The 19,069-nt window shown below is 47.4% G+C and overlaps 1 protein-coding gene across 2 annotated transcripts in view; it reads right to left on the reverse strand.

Moving 5' to 3' along the window:
• TSPAN14 (tetraspanin 14) overlaps positions 1-2,853 on the reverse strand; it is a 132,792-nt gene extending 129,939 nt beyond the window's left edge. Inside the window, exon 1 of one of the 2 annotated variants that reach the window (XM_029609457.1) lies at positions 2,573-2,853. The gene's annotated coding sequence lies outside the window, so the exon portion shown is untranslated. Of the gene's footprint in view, positions 1-2,122; positions 2,466-2,572 lie in introns of those variants that run through there. The other variant, XM_029609456.1, reaches the window with a different exon arrangement.
• Positions 2,854-19,069: the final 16,216 nt, after the last annotated feature.

Raw genomic sequence — 19,069 nt, forward strand, 5'->3', positions numbered from 1 at the left:
TTTAGCGCGCCAGCTCATTTGAGTATTACATCGAGTGCCCAAGAGAAGGGATGTGCGCACATTCAAAAAATGTGTCCAGGGAGGACGTCTGTTTTTTGCGCCCATGATATTGCATCAGCCCCGTGTGTGTGCTCAACACCCACACCATATTTACGTTCTCTGTTCCTGTAGCCAGCTGCCTCCTTTATCCGTTGTGTGTGTGCACAACACTCACATCATACTTTCTCTGTTCCTTGCCTCCTGAACCTGTTGTGGATGTGCATAATCACACCCAACATACTTTTCTATTCTTAAAGCCCATGATGTCTGGGGTCCACAAGAGCCCATACGTTCAGGTAAGAGTAGCAACTGTCATTCTGTGCAGTTACCCCCATATCTTCTGTTTAGGGTAGTAACTGCCATTCCGTGAAGTTAACCTGAAGAGAAAGCATAGGGCTAATAGCTGCCATTCCATGCAGGTTACCCTCTCATGTTCTCAGTTCCAGCAGTCCAGTAGTTCATTTTCTCTCTCCATGAGGGCCTCTACCCCGCCTTATTTATATCCAGGTCCCTGGCCACATCTCCTCTGTCTGCATCTCTATCTGGTCCCTCCTCGCTCCAGTTTGGATCTTTGGTATCCCTGCTGCTCATCTGTCTGCATTTCAATCTGGTCCCACACCACTCTGTGCCTGCCCATTCTCTCTAAAGTCCCTCGCTGTTCTCCTCTTCCATCTGCATCACATTCAGGACACTTGCTGACCCCTGACATGCCTCCAGATCTCTCTCTCCCCTCCAGTCCTTTGCTGGCCTGAGAATCTATCAGTTTCTTCTTTATTCCCATCCCAGCTTTTACCGTACCATAGGCACTAATGTCATGTGGTGAAACTTGTAATATCCACAACAGAAAAACCAGCTGCGCAGTCTATACTCCACTAATCTAGTTCCAAAAGTTCATGCACTACACACACACACAATCAGCTTCTTCCAGGTCATTTCAGCCTGCTTCCTAATGAGAACGATTTCACAGGCCACCCATGTACCTGGTATCCAGCTGCTTTTCATCTGCTGAACCTGCGGCCCAATCTCCTCTCCTGCTTCCCTTGCATTGAATCAGGTTGGCACACTGACCTGGAGATCTCCATGTTGGTACTGTACTGGGACTGCCATTCCTTACAAAACAACGTCCATGTGATCTTACATCAAATGAAACAGAATTCCTAGTTGAAGAAGTAAAACCTCTGTTGCCCCCCTTCCTTTCTGCTGCTGATGCTATTTGTCTGCCCAAGCCTTGCCTTGAACCTTTTTATTATTTTTTCTCTTTCTCCCCCACCTTTTCTGCTGTGACCAACCAAGCTTGCTATGCTGATTGCTCTATCGCCCCCCTCCTTGCTTTGTTTCACACCACAGGGATCCCAAGGGATAGAAGCTGGGACACCCCCCCCCCCTTTTTTTTTTTAAATAAAACTAAAGAGGAGAGGCCAAGGGCTTGGCCATCTAGGGGGCGGCTATGACATCTTAAAATGCGTTTGAAAGATAATTCAAAGGGGAAGGCAAAAAGTAAGTACTAGGAGCAGTGGGGAGGCTGGTCTTCCTGGTCCACCTTTCCACCTCCCCCATACTCCTAGCCACAGAAGCACAGGCCCCAGCTAGCCTGCCCAAAACACAGTCAAGATCTTTTGTGCAGTAGTGTTTTGAGTTTTTTACTTTTCTACCCTTTGCACCACCGCCTATCAGCCTTTCTCATTTTGCACATTTAAAAACTCGTTAGTCAAGTCCATTCAATCTGATTGCAAAACGAATCAAGCACAAGTCTCTCATTTATGCGTAGGACTGGCTAGAATAGGTTTAAACTTCTTCAAAGAAACGCAAAACTCATCTTGAAACCAAGGGTTGCAAAGAGGCTTTCCAGGCAGGCGATCTTAACTTACAAAAAGTAGCAGGTCTCCCACACAAAGGGGAGGCCCGGCCTGGTGGGAAAGAGATCGGATCATGTGGGTGCAACACACACCAAAACCTCAGCCTCAACACACACACGGCACAGGGAAAGAGCTGCCCAGCAGGAACCCCCTCCCCCTCCCATCCCCGGAGACCGATCCAGCAGGAAAACTTTCAGGAGCACCGAAGCTGGCAGAGGACAACTTACCGAGCGCCCTCAGCAGGACCCGGGACACCGACTTCCCATAGAAACAGAGAGCAAGCTCAGCCCCGGCCGTCAGAGCCTGCAGGGGAGGAAGAGGCAAACAAGGCACCAAGCCCAAACACAGGAAACGGCGGCCGGGCCCCGCCCCCGATGGGGGTGGGGAATCGAGCCAAGGGGACAGGGGGCCGATAGGAAACGGAGGTATGTTAGGGCGAAGTGGGGTAATGGGAGCCCGGGGAGAAAGGATCCGAGAGGAATAGTGAAACTGTGGCTGGTGCAGGCTCAGACACACACGCCCTTGTTTCCTTCAGCAATGGGGGGGGGGATGTGTATTGTTACAGTTTAGGGTCTTCTCCCCTGCCCGCCCGCCCCTGGGTTCGGTGGCGTCCCTGAACCAATGCCCGGTTCGGGCAGGAAGCGTCCAAACACACACACTTTGTTTTGTCGCCGCACCTTTAACAAGGCAGAGCCTGCGTCCTCACGGTTTCGTGACGTCACCGTTCCCCAGATAAGAGCTGTCTTAGTTCTTTGTTGTACTGCTGCAGCCCTGAGGATGCCGGCTCAGTCCAGACCGCAGGGACCGTGCCCCGGCCCGCTGGCTGGCGCGGGAGGCGGCACGCATGGTCGACTAGCACCGGCCGTACCAGGGCACAGCTGCCATTCCTGGTCCGATTACTGGCTGGAGCCTCCCAGCCTCTTCCCAGGGCTGTTCTCCGCCCCAGCACAGCTTTCCCTAGCTTGGGGCGGGAACCTCTCCTTCCAAAGAGTCCCAAACACCTTCCTATTAGTGCTTCAGGCTCCCCGGCCTCTAACGTACATTTTAAACAGTTCCTGCCTCTAAGTAGACAAACTAACAATCCGGCAACTGTAATGATACCACGCACAGTTGTCTGTCTTTGATATATTCCCCGATACCCACAGCGTCCCAGCAGGCCCTCCTCGCCCCTCCCAGTGACTCTCCCCTGGCCTGTATCCGCATACAGGCACAGGCAGGGAGCTAAAGGCCAGAGGACAGGAGCTGGGTGTCTTGTCTGTGCGTGCAGCATGAGAGCAACAGGAAGCGGGGGAGCGGTGAGGCAGCGCCACAACAGCTACTACGTGACAGGGGTAACTGATCCTACCCAGCTTTACAGTATTATTATCAGTACCCTCTACTTTGTTCTGTCTTCCCACCCTTCTTGGGGTGGGGTATGTCTCTATTTCTCCCATTCAGACTTTCCATATGGTCCCCCATCTCCCCTCCAGTGGGTGTGGGTATATTTTCAAATTTCCTCACCGCTGTGGGTATAGATGAGGGTGGATTAGTGAATACTCTTTTACCCTCTCACCCATCATGTTGTAGCTCCCACTTCCTCCCCCTCCCCCAAGGGGGGGAGTGAAGATAAGGGAAGTGGTGCAAATGAGGGGGTGTATGGTTGGGGCACTTTGGCCCCCTACTAAATCCTTTGGGTGGGGGGGAGGGAGAGCTGATGCTTTAGGTGGGATGTGGATTTGGAGAGAAGGGTTGTACATGAGGGAGCTGGTGGGGGAGTGTTATAGAGAATTAGGTAGGGAGCTGGGGGGGGGGGAGTGTAAGTGGGGCGATGGGACACAGGGAGGGGTTTTGAGTGGAGAAGACGGAGCAGCAAGAAGAGCAGGTGGGGAAATGCAGAGTGGAGCAGGTAGGGGTGAGTGGGGAGATAGCAGGGAGTGGGAATGGGTGTGGTAGGGGAGGTAGGTGGGTTGTGTGGGAAAGCGCCTACACCTGAACAATATGCCAAAGTCAAGCTGCAGAACACAAAAGGGTGGATTTTAAAAGCCCTACGCTCGTAAATTCCAGCGTTTATGTGCGCTGGGCGAATCTTCAAAGGGGCCCGGCCCCACGCATAAGTGCCGGGCCTCTTCAAAGGGCTTGGACAGTGCCATTGCTCGCTGTCCTAAAGACTCTGCTCTCAGCATGCACATCTTACTTCAGGTCGGGCCCTGAAGTAATAAAACACACACACACACACAAAAAAGAATAGGGAGGGTTTAGGGGGGTGGTAAGGGGAAGGAAGGTTAGGTAGGGGTATATGGAAGTTCCCTCCCAGTCCGCTCCTTAATTGGAGCAGACTGGGAGGGAACTGGGGAAGGCCAGAATGCGTCAGCGTGCAGAGGTTCCATTAATTCTCTCCCCCCCCCCCTTGCATGCGCCACCCACCCATACGTGTGTGCATTATAAAATCCAGCGTGCATGTGCGAGCAGCCCACAGATTTTTTTTTTAAACATGCACGTGCTGGCACACACGCATGTTACAAAATTGGCGTGTCAATGTTTGCATGCTGGGAAACACATGCACATTGGAAGTGCATACTATTTAGCTGAAGGTGCCCTCCACAGAGAGCTTATGTTTTGTTCAGCTGTAGGTGGATGTGCCAGAGAGTTCATGCGGGTAATGTATCTCCTTTTAAGGCTGAGGTGGCATAAACTCACATTTTTGGTGGCCAGAATTAGGCTACATTGTGGCCAGTGTGGAAGAAACATATAACAGAAGTAAAGAGGTAAGTAGTTGAAGTTGAAAAGGGTGTGATCAAAATGGCCTTGCATGTAAGACTGGCTCTGGGCATCTTATGCACAATCTTTCATCCAAGGCCATTTGGGCAAGGCATGGCAAGTGAAATCAAAGGGTAAGCTTTCTGGAATGGACAACTGTCACCTTAGGGATGCAGAGCATCAAAGTGCGTACTCTTCTGCTACAAGTCCCTGCCCTAGTGAGCCTACCTTTTGCTTTCACTTGGCATGCCTTATCCAAATAGCCTTGCATACAAGATTGGGCCCAATTTGGGATGCTTAGTGCCAATCATGCATGCATGGTCAGTGTGGTTATACTCCTGACTATTTACTTAGCCATTTTATATACCCTCGTTCCAAATAGAAGATCACAACGCCTTACTTTCTTACTCCTATTTTAAAAGCACTTTTCTGCATTAGTGCAGATTTTTCAGGTTAACTCACATTTTAGCATGTTTTTTTTTCCCATTTAGTGCACTTTTTAAAAATCCTGCTTTATTTGCATTCCATTAGTTCTCTGCATTCTGCGGGTTCCTCTGGTTTTTTTTTTTTGTTTGTTTGTTTTTTGTTTTTTTAACAAGCATGTTAAGTAAAACCTCTGCAAAAGTTTAACTCCAGTTTTAGCACAGGTTTTATTACATCGCCCCTTGTAGAGAATATAAATCTATACAACTAATTCTCACTACACTCACCAGGTGGCAGCACACATTCACATTGAATCTTTCAGTCTGATACAGAAGAGCTGTGTATTCCATCAGAATCCAGCAAAGCTAACTGTTTCAATGATAAATACATTAAAAAGCTGAACGGTAGGGGAAGCCCCCCTCAGTTTCCCCAGATGTGCCCATGTGCTCCCTCACATCCCCACCTGCTTCCCAGGTTTGGAAGTCGCAGGCCAGCCCACCCTGCTGTGTTGCACCATGCGGGAAAGAAAAAACTGAAAAAGTCAGCTACAGGCCAACTTCAACAGGTCCACGGCCTGTGTGGGCATAATTTAATGATTAAATGACTAGACTGTAAGACTACTTATTGTGTGATCATTACATGATTAATATTTTACATCCCTAGTTGAAATTATCCTGTAAGCTCAAGAGCATACAGTCTGGACAGGTGATTGTGATGATTTGACTGGCACAATAGGGAAGGAACATGGAGACTAAAGTCACTAATACAGGTTACATCCTGTTTAGATTAAAGGTAGGCAACTCCAGTCTTGAAGTGCCACAAACAAGTCTGGTTTCAGGATGTCCACCATAAATATACTTGAATTATTTTTGCAAACAATGGAAGCAGTGCATGCAAATATATCCTGTACCTATTCATTATGCATATTTGGAAAACTCTGGTCCTGGAGTGCTTGTGGCACTCCAGGACCAGAGTTGCCTACCCCTGGTATAGGTAAGCCTTACAGTCCCACCCTTTCCCACAAAGGGTCATGTGACACAGCCAAGGAATTTTGTAGGATGACCTTTTACTATCAGTTCTCCAACACTTCTCTCCCCTCCCTGTAGGTATTCTGACCCCCTTACTCCCTACATACATCTGTCCTCTCCCTCTCTGTCCTTCTATCCATTCTTCCCCTTCTCCCTCCTACTATCCATTTGTCTCCTCTCCCTTCATACAATATTTCCTCCCTCTATTCTCTCTCCTTCAGATATTGTCCCCACTGCCTCCTCCAGCTATTCTCCTCCTTCATCCCTCTATCCAATCTCTCTTTCCCGTCTCCCACTTTCCATCCCTACAGGCACTCTATCCCTTGTGTCCACCTCCATCTAGGCATGCTTTCCCTTCGTTCTCCACCTCTCCAGCTATTCCCTCCATCTTCTAGGCCAGCGGTTCTCAACCGGTGTATCGCCAAGAACACGCAGGTGTGTCACCACACTTCCTGGTCCCCCGCTGCTCCCCCTAGCCAAGTGAAATAGGTCCTCCACCCAGGTTTAAAATGCTGATAGCGGAACGTGGCAGGACAGCTGAGGCAGCAGGATGCTCTCTTCTTCCCGCGCCCCAGAAGAAGAAGAAGTGGTGAGCAGCAGGTGTGTGCGTGGGAAGAAGAGACCATGCTAGTGTGGGCAGCATCGACCTGAAGAAAAGAAGAGAGGCAGGGCCTGAAGGATGAGCAGCGTAGCTCGGACTAAAATGAGGAAGAAAGTCAACTGTCGCGGCCGATGGGACTCCTTTCTCCGCGAGGTCTGAAAATGAAGGAGGTTGCTGCTGCCTTTAGGGTTGGGAGGAGACTGCTGCTAGTTCGGGGGAGGGGGGGGAGTGAGTGAATGAGCAAGCATGTGTGTTTGAGATCCTGTGTATGTAAGTGTGAGTGAGACAGCATGTATGTGAATGAGAGCTGGTTGAGGTGAGGGAGCATTTATTTATTTATTTATTTATAGGTTTTGTATACAGTTAGAGGGGGTTCCATCACAACGGTTCACAACAATTAATTAAAAAACTAATACAATATCAGGTTCCTAAAACATATACCTTGCCTTATTATAAACTATAAAACAAATTAAAAATCTAGCAATTCATATTCAGAACAATTAACAGCAAGAGTATGTCAAACAAAGTACAATGAATTGAAAAACCAATATTCAGAAAGATATGAAAAAGTGTAGATATCTATGGTAAATGGGAATATCATGAAATGCCTTCCTAAATAACCAAGTTTTGATATCTTTTTTGAATGTTTTTAAAGTTTTGTTGTAATCTCGTTTCAGTTGGTAAGGAGTTCCATAAGGTAGCACTTGTTAAAGATATTGCTCTCTCTCTGACCAAAGTTAACCGGGCTGTTTTTAGGGACGGAATTGGTAAAAGTCCTTGATTTGTCGATCTGAGATTTCTTTGTGGTGTATGAATTTTTATTACCATATTGAGCATGTGAGTAAATATGAGAGAGAGAGCATATGTATATGTGTGTGTGTGTGTGTGTGTGAGATTGAGAGCTGGTTTAAGTGAGAGAGCATGTGAGTATGTGATTGAGAGCCTGTGTGTAAATGAGAGAAAGAGAGAGCATGTGAATGAGTGTGTGTGAGAAAAAAAGACAGCATGTATGTGTATGATTGAAAACCTATGTGCGTAAGCATGAAAAGATAGACAGCATGTGTGTAAATTGTAATTGAGAGAAATGTGTAAGTGAGAGAGAAAAAGCATGTGTGTATGTGAGCGATTGAGAGCCAGTGTGAGGGAGAGAGAGGGGAGAAAGTTCCAAGCAAACCACCCCCTTCCTGCTAATTCAAAACAATCTCAAGGCACCTGGATATCAAACGTTCCCAGATATGCAGAGCAAAACAGTTTTTATATCCTTATTTTTCATTACTGGGTCTTTGTGTCTGCTATTTTAAATATTTTATTGGTATCTAGAAATTTTAGATATGAGTTCTTAATTATTGGATATTCCATTCATCAGCTGTTTTGAAATAATCTGTTCTTTTTGTTAGTATGGTTTTACTGCTACTGATTTTATATTTCTTGATTTGTTTTATGAGGACTGGTGATGTTTCTCTTTTTCCTTTGTTACACTGCATACAGTCTCTGGCTTGTTGCAGTTTCCAGTTCAGTTTTTGTCTGCATGTTTCTATTTATACTTTATGGTCTCTTTATTAGGTGAGGGTTTGCACTTATGATTTAGGTGAGGTTTTCTGCTGGTGTGTAGTTTCTGTGTAGGGTTCTATAGCAGCCTGACTTGGTCCATTTTCCTAATAGGAAATGTATTGGTTTCTTAAGGTCTGGTGTAATATTTTCAGTGTTGCCTTTTCTTAGGTAAGGTGGTTACTGTTTAAGTGCTGGAAATTGGTGCTGTTTTGTTTTGGGATGTTTACTATTTATGCAATTTCTGTTCAGATAGTAAGTATCTTTTCCTTGTGTCATTCTTAACAATAAAAATAATACTGGACCTTTATTTATTTTTTTATTTCCGCCATGAATTGTAATGAGCAGTGAGACACACATGTGAGCGTGTGTCACGATGGGAAAAAGGTTGAGAACCACTGCTCTAGGCATTCTCCCTCCTAGCCTTCCTCCAGGTACTCTTGTCTCCTTCTCGTACCTCCCCTCCCCCTTTCTCAATGTACATAATATACAAATTCTGTAATCACTTCAGTAGAAGCAACACAAACTTTCCACTACCAGGATCTTTAGAAATAACACAGAATCCAGTTTAAAAAAAACAAAACACATTCCTGTATATAGCAAACTTGGCATACCAAAACTGCTTGGACTCAGTCAGCAAAAGTTCTACCAATGAAAGGCAGCAAATATTACACTGGGCCCTAGAATACCAATATACTTCTTACTAGGAAACAGAATAAATCAGACTGCTACAAGTCCTTATATGGAAACTGAACACAAGTAAAGTACTTCACACATGCAGAACAGAAACAGACTCTCACCTAACATGGAATAAGGGAGCACAAAAACCCAACAAGCCACACTGTGCATGCAATATAACATTGGAGAAACAGAAATGTACGTCCTCCTGTACTGTGCAAAATATAAAGACTTAAGATGCACATTTTACTAAGATGACATTACCAAACTTAAAGCTTTTTTATGTTATCTGGGCATTTTATTTTTTAAATAGTATTGGTTCTGGTCTTTCATTTGTGTGCTTTCAGTGCTTCTATCTTCTCCATTTTCCTTTTCTAATGTCTTCTTTCCATTTTTCTGTTTCTTCTCTCTCTTGTTTGCTTCACCCCCCCCCCCCCCCACTACATTTGTCTGACAATGATCTTTTCCTTTCATCTTGTATCTCTTCCTCTTTGTTCACTCATAGCTCAATTTTACCCTATCCTTCAACTCCCATTCTCACTGCCACAACATTTCACCCTCTCATCTCCTCCCCAATTTCCTGTTTTCCCTTCTGTCTTTCAACCACTCCCTGGTCCCCCATGTCCACCTTATGTGCTCAGCCAATCTCCAGCCCTCATCCCCCAACTCAAGCTCCTTCCCTGACTCTCTTTCCTGTGGTTCTAGTCCCTTTCTTCTGTCACTGTAGATCGTTTACCCCTCTTCATCCTCTCTCGCTCTCTGTGCCTCCTTTCCTCCCAAGATTTGAAGACTCCCACCCCTGATCTTCTGTACACTATGAATATTTCCTCCACCCAAATGTGATCCTCTCTGTTCCACCAATTCCAGCACCTCTCTTCCTTTAACTGTGGTTCTCTCTCTTTCCCTCCCTCCCCATTCTAGCTCCTGTGCCTCTATCCTAGATCCTCTCTCTTACTTCAAGGCTCCCATTGCAAGTCTCTTCCTCCCATAGCCCCTACCCTATTTACAGTCTCTCTTTTTCCTTGTCACTACCTGCCCCTGTATAGTCTTCCACTGTCCCCATTACATGTAGGTCTTCTATCCTGTTCCTCATTTCCTGTATCTCTCCCTCCTGTATCGCCAGCTCTTCTTTGGGTCCCCTGCAGCTGGCAGGAGGAACACATCACATCATCTATCTCTCTCTACTGCATGGGGACAGTATTGTGGTTTGAGCTTTGAGATCTCAATCTCATGGCTCATCCTGCGAGAAGAGCCAGCAAGGTTTAGGAAGCTGATGCATTGTTAAGCATTTCTCCTCCTGCCAGTCTTGTGAATGGCAGGGGGTTGGCATAGAGGCAGACCCAGCTCACCAGGCTTGGGGAAAGGATTTGCCTCTAGTCTCATACTGGTCACTTATGATCACCACTGCTGCTCAGCTGATTGACTGGACAGTCCCAACAGGCAATGCCTGTAGCACCTAAAGTGCCCTCATCTCATGTGCCCCGGGCAGCGGCCTAGCTCGCCTTACCCAAAGGCTGGCCCTATTATGGGAACATCCAACAATATATCATTAACATAATATTTTTAAGCATGTCTTTTTTTATGCTGCACATATTTCTTTTTAAACGTTTATCTTTTATGTATGTTTATTTTACCCTGCCCTGAAGGCAGGTAATAAATATTTCAAATAAATACAAGCACATGAGGTCAGCATCATCTCAAAGTCAAGCTCCACCGAGGATACAGGAATATGCTACGGAAGCAAGGACAGACTGGACTCAATATTCATCAACTAGGTCACAAAATACTCCGTGCACCCCAAAACAGCAGATTTGGACTTAACTGTACTGCTGATATAAAAAAGGGAGAAAAAGCAAAAAGTTTGGGTCTAATCTGGAGCTCTCACACCATCAGGAGACACTGGGTATCAGCGACCTTGGATCTCACTCTAGGCAAGCCCTGACTGTTTCCTTCTAAGGGAAAAGATTTCTACAAATACCTTGTGGCTCTGCCAGAACAAGATATACAAAAGCTCCTTTCCGTATGAGTAAGAATAAAATCTTTAATAACTAATCATGATTAATTATACATAAGCATGCAGCAAAGTACTTTTAACATTCCAACAAAAAGCTTAATACGTCAGCATGGATTGGAAAGCCTCTCATATTTGGGACTTGTTTGGGACTTGTTACATTACAGTAGTAGCACTCAGTCTACGGCTGTTTCCCTTCTGAGCAAACTAGACTCACTATGGAACATATTGTGACTACTTCTAAAAGCAGTAAAAACAGAAACGTGAGGTAACAGCTTTTGATGTTCCTCTTCTCCTTTAGTACCTCTTGTTTAACAGGCAAAGTCAGAGTTTTCAGATTTACGCATCCTCTCCAGTGTGATTGCACAATATAAATTTGGGTCTGCATCAGAGCAGGTTTTTTTGGGTTCTCTCATCATGGAGAAGTAGTGACATCTGGTGGTCCAGTAATGGTTAGCAGGCAAACACCTTTTCTCAGTTTCTGCTTCCAAATAAGAGGGGCCTTTTTTTTGTGTGTGTGGAGAGGGGAATGAGAAATCTGCTGTTCTGAATACAGCAGATTGAGTTCCATATTCAAAGGCCTCCATTGCATGTAACTATCTCAAGCATACTCATTGTGGATAACTTGACAATCAAAATGGCTGGGGGGTATTTGTTCCAGGGTCAGTTTGAGAAACACTACCTTAGTTTTAAGCAATATAGATCTTTTACAAGGCTACTGTTTCATGTTAAATGTAAGATGAGTGAACAGAAAACAGAATCGAAGACCAGTCTATATTTTCGGAGATTATTTAGTCAGGAGATGCAATAAAGATGGCAGTGTTTCCCATAACAGCTACTTCATACAATACAAAAATATAATTAGCGTCTATTCCTTATGAGATTCCCATTCCTTTACGTAAAGCAATGTAAACTATTCACAACAAATTGATATCAATTCAGAGCAGCATTGCCTCTAAGCCAGCAAATATGGCTTCTCCCATTGTAGAATCTAACGCACTCAAGCATCTACAAACTAAATACTGATCTTTCCTGCCAAACTGAGATGACATCATATGTCCATTCCAATGTGAGGATCATAGTGTGTGTATATGTTATAGTGCAATAGATAAATGTACAAAAATATCAATCTTTCCAGTAATTAAAAAAATGCTCTATCGTGAACAAAACAGTTTGCGATAGTTATATAAATCATTGCTTATAATATGAACTTATTTATAAAATTATAAGTGTCTATTTGATTAATTATTAAAAAATGAAATCTAATAAACATGGAAAAATGTTAACTGATCATTTAACAGCTACAGGTATGAATTTAAATACCAATTTTTAATTATATTTTGAATTAAGTTCTAAATGATTAATCAAGACAAAGGCACTAATAACTTGTTTTACATTCAATAGAATTGTTACACTGTTCAAAAACAAGCTCTCTCGCAGATTTTAAAGAATATGTAAGGTATAACTATGATATGAAGTAGTTTTGTATGTACGTTACCTGCCTATTTAATTTGCTATCACTATTGCTGTTATTTTTTTTTAATAAATGTTGAGATTACTTGCCTGATAATCTCCTTTTCCTTAGTGTATGCAGACGGACTCAAAACAAATGGGTATAGTGTGCTCGTGCTAGCAGTTGGAGACGGATCTGACGTCAGCACGGGTACATATACCCCCACAGGAAGTGTAGCAAATCAGTAATCTTCCTTGCAAAAGCTTTTATGGATATATGAGTGACTGACCGATCGATTAATCAACAGGATTACCCTGACCAATTGATGGTAGCTGGAGACCGCCAGTGTACTCAGCCGGAAGGCGTCGACACCCGGCAGGGTGGATGTCCTATATAAGAAACATGGCTTACCGTGAGTCGGCGAATCCCCATGTATACCGGCAGCCGGGCGGGATGCTGAGTCCATCTGCATACACTAAGGAAAATGAGATTATCAGGCAAGTAATCTCAACATTTCCTAGCGTGTAGCAGATGGACTCAAAACAAATGGGATGTACAAAAGCTACTCCCGGACTGGGCGGGAGGCTGCCCGAGGACCGTTTAGGATTGCCTTCGCAAATGCTGTGTCCTCCCTGGCCTGGATGTCCAGACGGTAGAATCTGGAGAAGGTATGGAGGGAGGACCACATCGCCGCTTTACATATCTCTGCAGGCGACAGCAGCTTAGTTTCTGCCCAAAAGGCCGATTGTGCTCTGGTAGAATGAGCCTTGACCTGTAGAGGCGGTGGTTTTCCCGTCTCTATGTAGGCTGCCTTGATAACTTCTTTAATCCAGCGGGTGATGGTTGGCCGTGAGGCCGCTTCCCCTTGCTTCTTCCCGCTGTGCAGGACGAACAGGTGGTCCGTCTTTCGTACTGCTTCTGACATTTCCAGGTATCTGGACAGCAGTCTGCCGATGTCGAGATGGCGTAGCATTCGACCTTCCTCAGACTTCTTCAAACCTTCCGTGGTAGGCAAGGATATGGTTTGGTTGAGGTGAAAGTGTGAGACCACCTTGGGTAAAAAGGATGGAATTGTGCGAAGATGGATAGCCTCTGGAGTGATTCTGAGAAATGGATCACGGCAGGATAGCGCTTGTAGCTCTGAGATGTGGTGTGCTGAACACACAGCCAGCAAGAACACCATCTTCAAGGTTAACAAACGGAGGGAAGGCCTCAGAGGGGCCTGAAGGCTGATCCCACCAAAAATTCCAATACTAGGTTGAGGTTCCACAAGGGCACTGGCCACTGCAGTGGTGGGCGAATATGTTTGACTCCTTTCAGGAAACGTGAGACGTCAGGGTGTTTGGCAATGGTGTTGCCGTCACTTCTGGAACCGTAGCAAGACAACGCTGCTACCTGAACTTTGATGGAGGGACAGACCCTTCTGAAGTCCATCTTGTAGGAAGTCCAAAATGATAGGAATCTTAGCAGCATGCGAATTGGTGCTGTGAGAGTCGCACCAGGCTTCAAAAACTCTCCAGATCCTGATATATGTTAGGGATGTAGAGAACTTGTGTGCTCGGAGGAGTGTATCTATAACCGGCTCAGAGTATCCCCTTTTCTTCAGTCTAGCCCTCTCAATGGCCAGACCGTAAGAGAGAATTGAGCTGGATCCTCGTGGAGGATGGGACCTTGCCGTAGCAGGTCCCTGTATGGAGGCAGAGGTAGAGGATTCCCTGCCAGTAGTCTTCTCATGTCTGCGTACCAGAGTCTTCTTGGCCAGTCCGGGGCCACTAGAAGGACTAGGCCTCTGTGTTGCTGAATCCTGTGTACAATGGCGGCCAGCAGGGGCCACGGAGGAAAGGCGTATAGCAGGATCCCCTGAGGCCACGGTTGTACCAGGGCATCGATCCCCTGGGCTCGAGGATCCCGCCTGCGGCTGAAATATCTGGGAACTTGAGCGTTGGACCTGTCTGCTAATAAGTCCATGGCTGGCGTCCCCCATTGATCCACAATTATCTGAAAAGCTGTGGGTGACAGCTGCCACTCCCCCGGGTTTAGGCTTTCTCTGCTGAGGAAGTCTGCCGTCGTGTTGTCCTTCCCGGCAATGTGGACGGCGGAGATGTCCTGAAGATTTGCTTTTGCCCAAATCATCAGGGGAGTGATTTCTAGGGACACTTGTTGGCTTCTGGTTCCGCCCTGTTGATTGATGTATGCCACCGTGGTGGCATTGTCTGACATCACTCTGACCGCTCTGTGGCGAAGTCTGTGGGCAAATCGCAGGCACGCTAGCCTGACTGCCCACGCCTCTAGTCGGTTGATGTTTCCACCTTGACTCTTCTCTGATCCAACCGCCCTTGGGCGGTGAGTTCCTCGCAGTGTGCTCCCCATACATTCAGGCTGGCATCTGTGGTGAGCAGAATTCAGGTTGGGGAGGACATTCTTGACCCCCGGCTCATGTGGCCGGGCTGTAACCACCACCGGAGCTGGTTCCGCACTCTGGCCAGCAGAGGTAGGTGTATGGTGTAGTTCTGTGATCGTGGGCTCCATCGAAATAGAAGGGCGCGTTGCAATGGTCTCATATGAGCCCGCGCCCATGGCACCACTTCCTGAGTGGATGCCATGAGGCCGAGCACTTGTAGGTAATCTCGAGCTGTGGGCCGGCTGGCGCTCAGCAGGACCTGCAGATGATTCCGGAGTTTTGACTTTCTCTTGGAGGTCAGTTTGACCTTGTCGTCCTGGGTGTCGAATTGGACCCCTAGGAATTCCAGCAACTGGGACGGCTGTAGGGAACTCTTCTTTATGTTGACTACCCATCCTAGGCTTTCCAGAAGAGCTATAACTCTGTTGGTTGCTCGGTGACTCTCCTCCGGTGACTTTGCCCTGATCAGCCAATCGTCCAGGTAGGGATGGATGAGAATTCCTTCCTGAGTGCTGCTGCCACTACTACTATGACCTTGGTGAAGATCCGCGGCGCGGTGGCTAACCCGAAAGGTAAAGCTCGGAACTGGAAGTGCTGATTCAGGACTTTGAAGCGTAAATAGCGCTGGTGATCCTGATGGATTGGGTTATGCAAGTAGGCTTCCGACAGATCTAGGGAGGTGAGAAACTCCCCTGGCTGTACTGCATTCTTGACAGACCGCAGAGTTTCCATGCGAAAGCTGGGGACCCGTAAGTGTCGGTTGACTGACTTGAGGTCCAGGACGGGCCTGAAAGTGCCCTCCTTCTTGGGTACTATGAAATAAATGGAATAATGCCCAGAATTTCTCTCTCCCGCAGGTACTGGGATTATGGCTTTTAGGGCCAGGAGCCTCTGTAAGGTCACTTCTAGTGCCGCTGCCTTGAGCGGTGAACAAGGAGATTCCAGAAACTTATCCGGCGGAAGCCGAAGGAAATCCAGGTAATATCCTTCTCGGATGATGGCGAGGACCCACTGGTCCGAAGTGATCTCGACCCACCTGCGGTAGAAGAGGGTTAAGCCTGCCCCCTATGGCTGCTACCCCCGGATGGGTCGGCTGATTGTCATTGTGGGTTGCGGCCGGGGCCAGAACCCAAGCCGGTTCTCTTCTTGTTGTGCTTAGTCCGAAAGGGCTGGTTCCTGGCCTGGGAACGAGGCGCTCGATAGCGAGTCCTGTAAGGGTTGAAGCGCTGCAAATTTCTACCTCTGGAAGGTCTAGAAAAGGACCGCTGGCTCCTCCTCGGCCTGTCTTCTGGTAGACGGGGTAATGGAGAGGCACCCCATTTAGTAGCCCAGCTCTCGAGATCTCTGCCGAACAGTAGGGAGCCCTTAAAGGGCATTCTTGTGAGTTGTGTCTTGGAGGACGAGTCAGCTGCCCAATTACGTAGCCAAAGCTGTCTCCTGGCTGCCACTGAGGAGGACACTCCCTTGGCTGCCGTACGGACGAGGTCGGAGGCTGCGTCAGTGAGAAATGCAAGAGCTGATTCCATGTCTGCTCCCTGGGTGTTGTTTCTCGCCTGTGATAAACAGGAGCGCGTCACCACAGTGCAGCAGGTCGCGATTCGTAGGGACATGGCTGCTACCTCAAAAGCTTGTTTCAGAATGGTGTCCATGCGTCGGTCATGCGTATCCTTGAGGGCCACTCCCCCCTCAACCGGAATGGTGGTGTGCTTCACTATTGCGTCTACCCTGGGGCATGCCAGTAGCAACGTGGACGCCGGATCCAGAGGGTACATGCCTGCCAAGGCCCGACCCCCTTTGAATGAGGCCTCCGGTGCCTTCCATTACAGATCGATTAGCTGCTGTGCTGCTTGTAGGAGGGGAAAATGGTGAGCCGGTTGGCGCAGGCCCTGTAACAGGGGGTTCATCTTAGGGTCCCCTGGGGTATCCTGGCCCGGAATGGCCAGTTCCGATAGGCATTGTGAGACCAGGCCTGAAAGATCCTCTTTCCGAAAGAAGCGCCTCATGGTCCGATATGGCTCTATCTCAGAGGGAAGTTCACCCTCCTTGGGGGGCTCCTCACTTTCCTGGAAGCAATCAGAATCCCCATAATCGGGGCTGTCGGGTGGCAAGTGGCCGCGCCTAGGTCTCAAGGGTCCAGGGGCCGGATCAACCGGGATGGAAAGACCCATTCGAGGAGCAGACTGCATCTGGACAAAGGCGAGAATCCCCTTGAATAATTCCACCCAGGAAAGCGAAGCCGGATCGGGCATGATCGCCTGTCAATTTGGGCACTCAAGCCAATGAAAGCACAGGGATGGGCGGGCATGACGTCTTTTTTTTTTTTTTCCCCTTGGCTGCACCCGTGCTCTTCTTTTAATTTCTTGGCCGCTGGTGACATGAGCGCTGGAGGCAGCCCGCTGTCATCGAGAGCCAAGAGAACCGGGACCGGGGGGACACCGCTGCAAGCCACTTTCGCCGCCGGCTGCCCCCCCCCTCCGTGACGTCACGCCACGCCCACCCGTCCCTGTGCTTTCATTGGCATGAGCGCCCGTCAATTTGGGCGCTCATGCCAATGAAAGCACAGGGAGACCGGGACCTGCGCCGCTGCAAGCCGCTTTTGCCGCTGGCTGCCCCCTCCGGAGCATGGCAGAGAAGGTTGAAGGGGCTGAAAGCAACAAAAAGTAAGTTGATAACATGTTGAGTTGCTTCGAGAGGAGGGGATTTTATGTTTTTAGGTTTCTTTTTGGGGGAAGTTTGCCGTCTACCCTTACCCCTGCCTCTAACGCAGGGGTAAGGGTAGGCGGTAAATGAGCAGGTTAAACGCGCGGCAAAACGGCAGGTTAAAAAGGTGATAGTCGGGGCGCGCGTTACTGTATGGGAGGGGATAGCTAATTTGATGGTTTACATCTAATATACATGCCGCGTGCGGAAGGGGTTACCCGGGGATTTAAAGAGGCGGTAAGGATGGATTAAAGGGATAGTGTATCGCGGGTTGGACTAACGCGGCCGAAAAGTGAGTAGAAAGCCGGTTAGGAGCAGGGTAACCGCGGCCGCACTTTACTGTATTGAGCTGTGTATGGGGTGGCGGGCAGGTTTTGTGAGGACTAACATCCTGCTGTCCTCTGAGAACACGTGTCACAGGTAAGCAACTTTCACCAAGGACAAACAGGATGGTACTCCTCACACATGGGTGAATTCCTAGCTACAGGCTGTCCCCAATGAAAGAAAAAGGGGCCCAACCACTCAACCAGGTTGCAATGGGCACAACACTGGTGTTGTTGGTAACAGAGGGGGAGACAGCTTGGACCCAAACAACGAGATTCCGAAGGACAGATTGGCCAAACCAACTATCGCTTCAGCCATCTCTATCTAAAGCAGTGAGATTTGAACATGTGGAGAGAACTCCACAATGCAGCCTTGCAGATCTCCTCCATGGAGACTGCTCGCAAGTGGGCCACTGACACTACCATGGCTCAGACAGAATGAGCCTTGACGTGGCCTCAAAGATACAGTCCCACCTGGACATAACAGGAGATGCAGTCTGCTAGCCAATTCGATAGTGTCTGTTTGTCAACAGCAATGCTTAACTTATTTCTATCAAAAGAAACAAAAAAAAGGTTGGATGGGTGGACTGTTTACCAGAAAAACATCAAAAACCCCAAGAAGCTAAAGGGAGAGGAACCCGGCGTCCAGCACTGGTGACAGCAACACAAAGTACGCAGAAAAAAAAAAAAAAAAAGAAACAGTGAGGAAAAGTTTTCCCAAATAAGCCAAACACATAAGGCTCACTGACCGCGATGCTTCAGCTCGGTGGAAAAGACTTGAGGGACCCCCCGCAGAGACGCATGGCATAGGGCATGCTCAATGTGGCCAAGTCAAAGTTCTAGAAACTTTGACATATGGTTTCTGTGTCGGGGCTCCATCTGATGTCACCCATGTGTGAGCACTGCTATCCTGCTTGTCCTCTGAAAATGTATGAGCATGCAGAAATGCACCAGTTCAAATCTCTGGTCTGCTGCCAGAAAGAACCATACAGGCAGGAAAATATACCACTGCCAGGCACAAACTTTTTTTTTTTCTCAAGTTTAAATAAGAGGAAAGTACAAACATAGCCCAAGAGAAAAAAAAATGCTTTTAAAAACTTCAGCAACAGAAAATAAAAGAAAAAGCACAAACTATAGAAACATATAGAAACATAGAAATGACGGCGGCAGAAGAAGACCAAACGACCCATCCAGTCTGCCCAGCAAGCTTCACACATTTTTTCTCAAACTTATCTGTTTCTCTTAGCTCTTTGGTTCTATTTCCCTTCCACC

The sequence above is a fragment of the Rhinatrema bivittatum genome, chromosome 7 (assembly GCF_901001135.1).
Source record: "Rhinatrema bivittatum chromosome 7, aRhiBiv1.1, whole genome shotgun sequence".
Lineage (NCBI taxonomy): Eukaryota > Metazoa > Chordata > Amphibia > Gymnophiona > Rhinatrematidae > Rhinatrema > Rhinatrema bivittatum.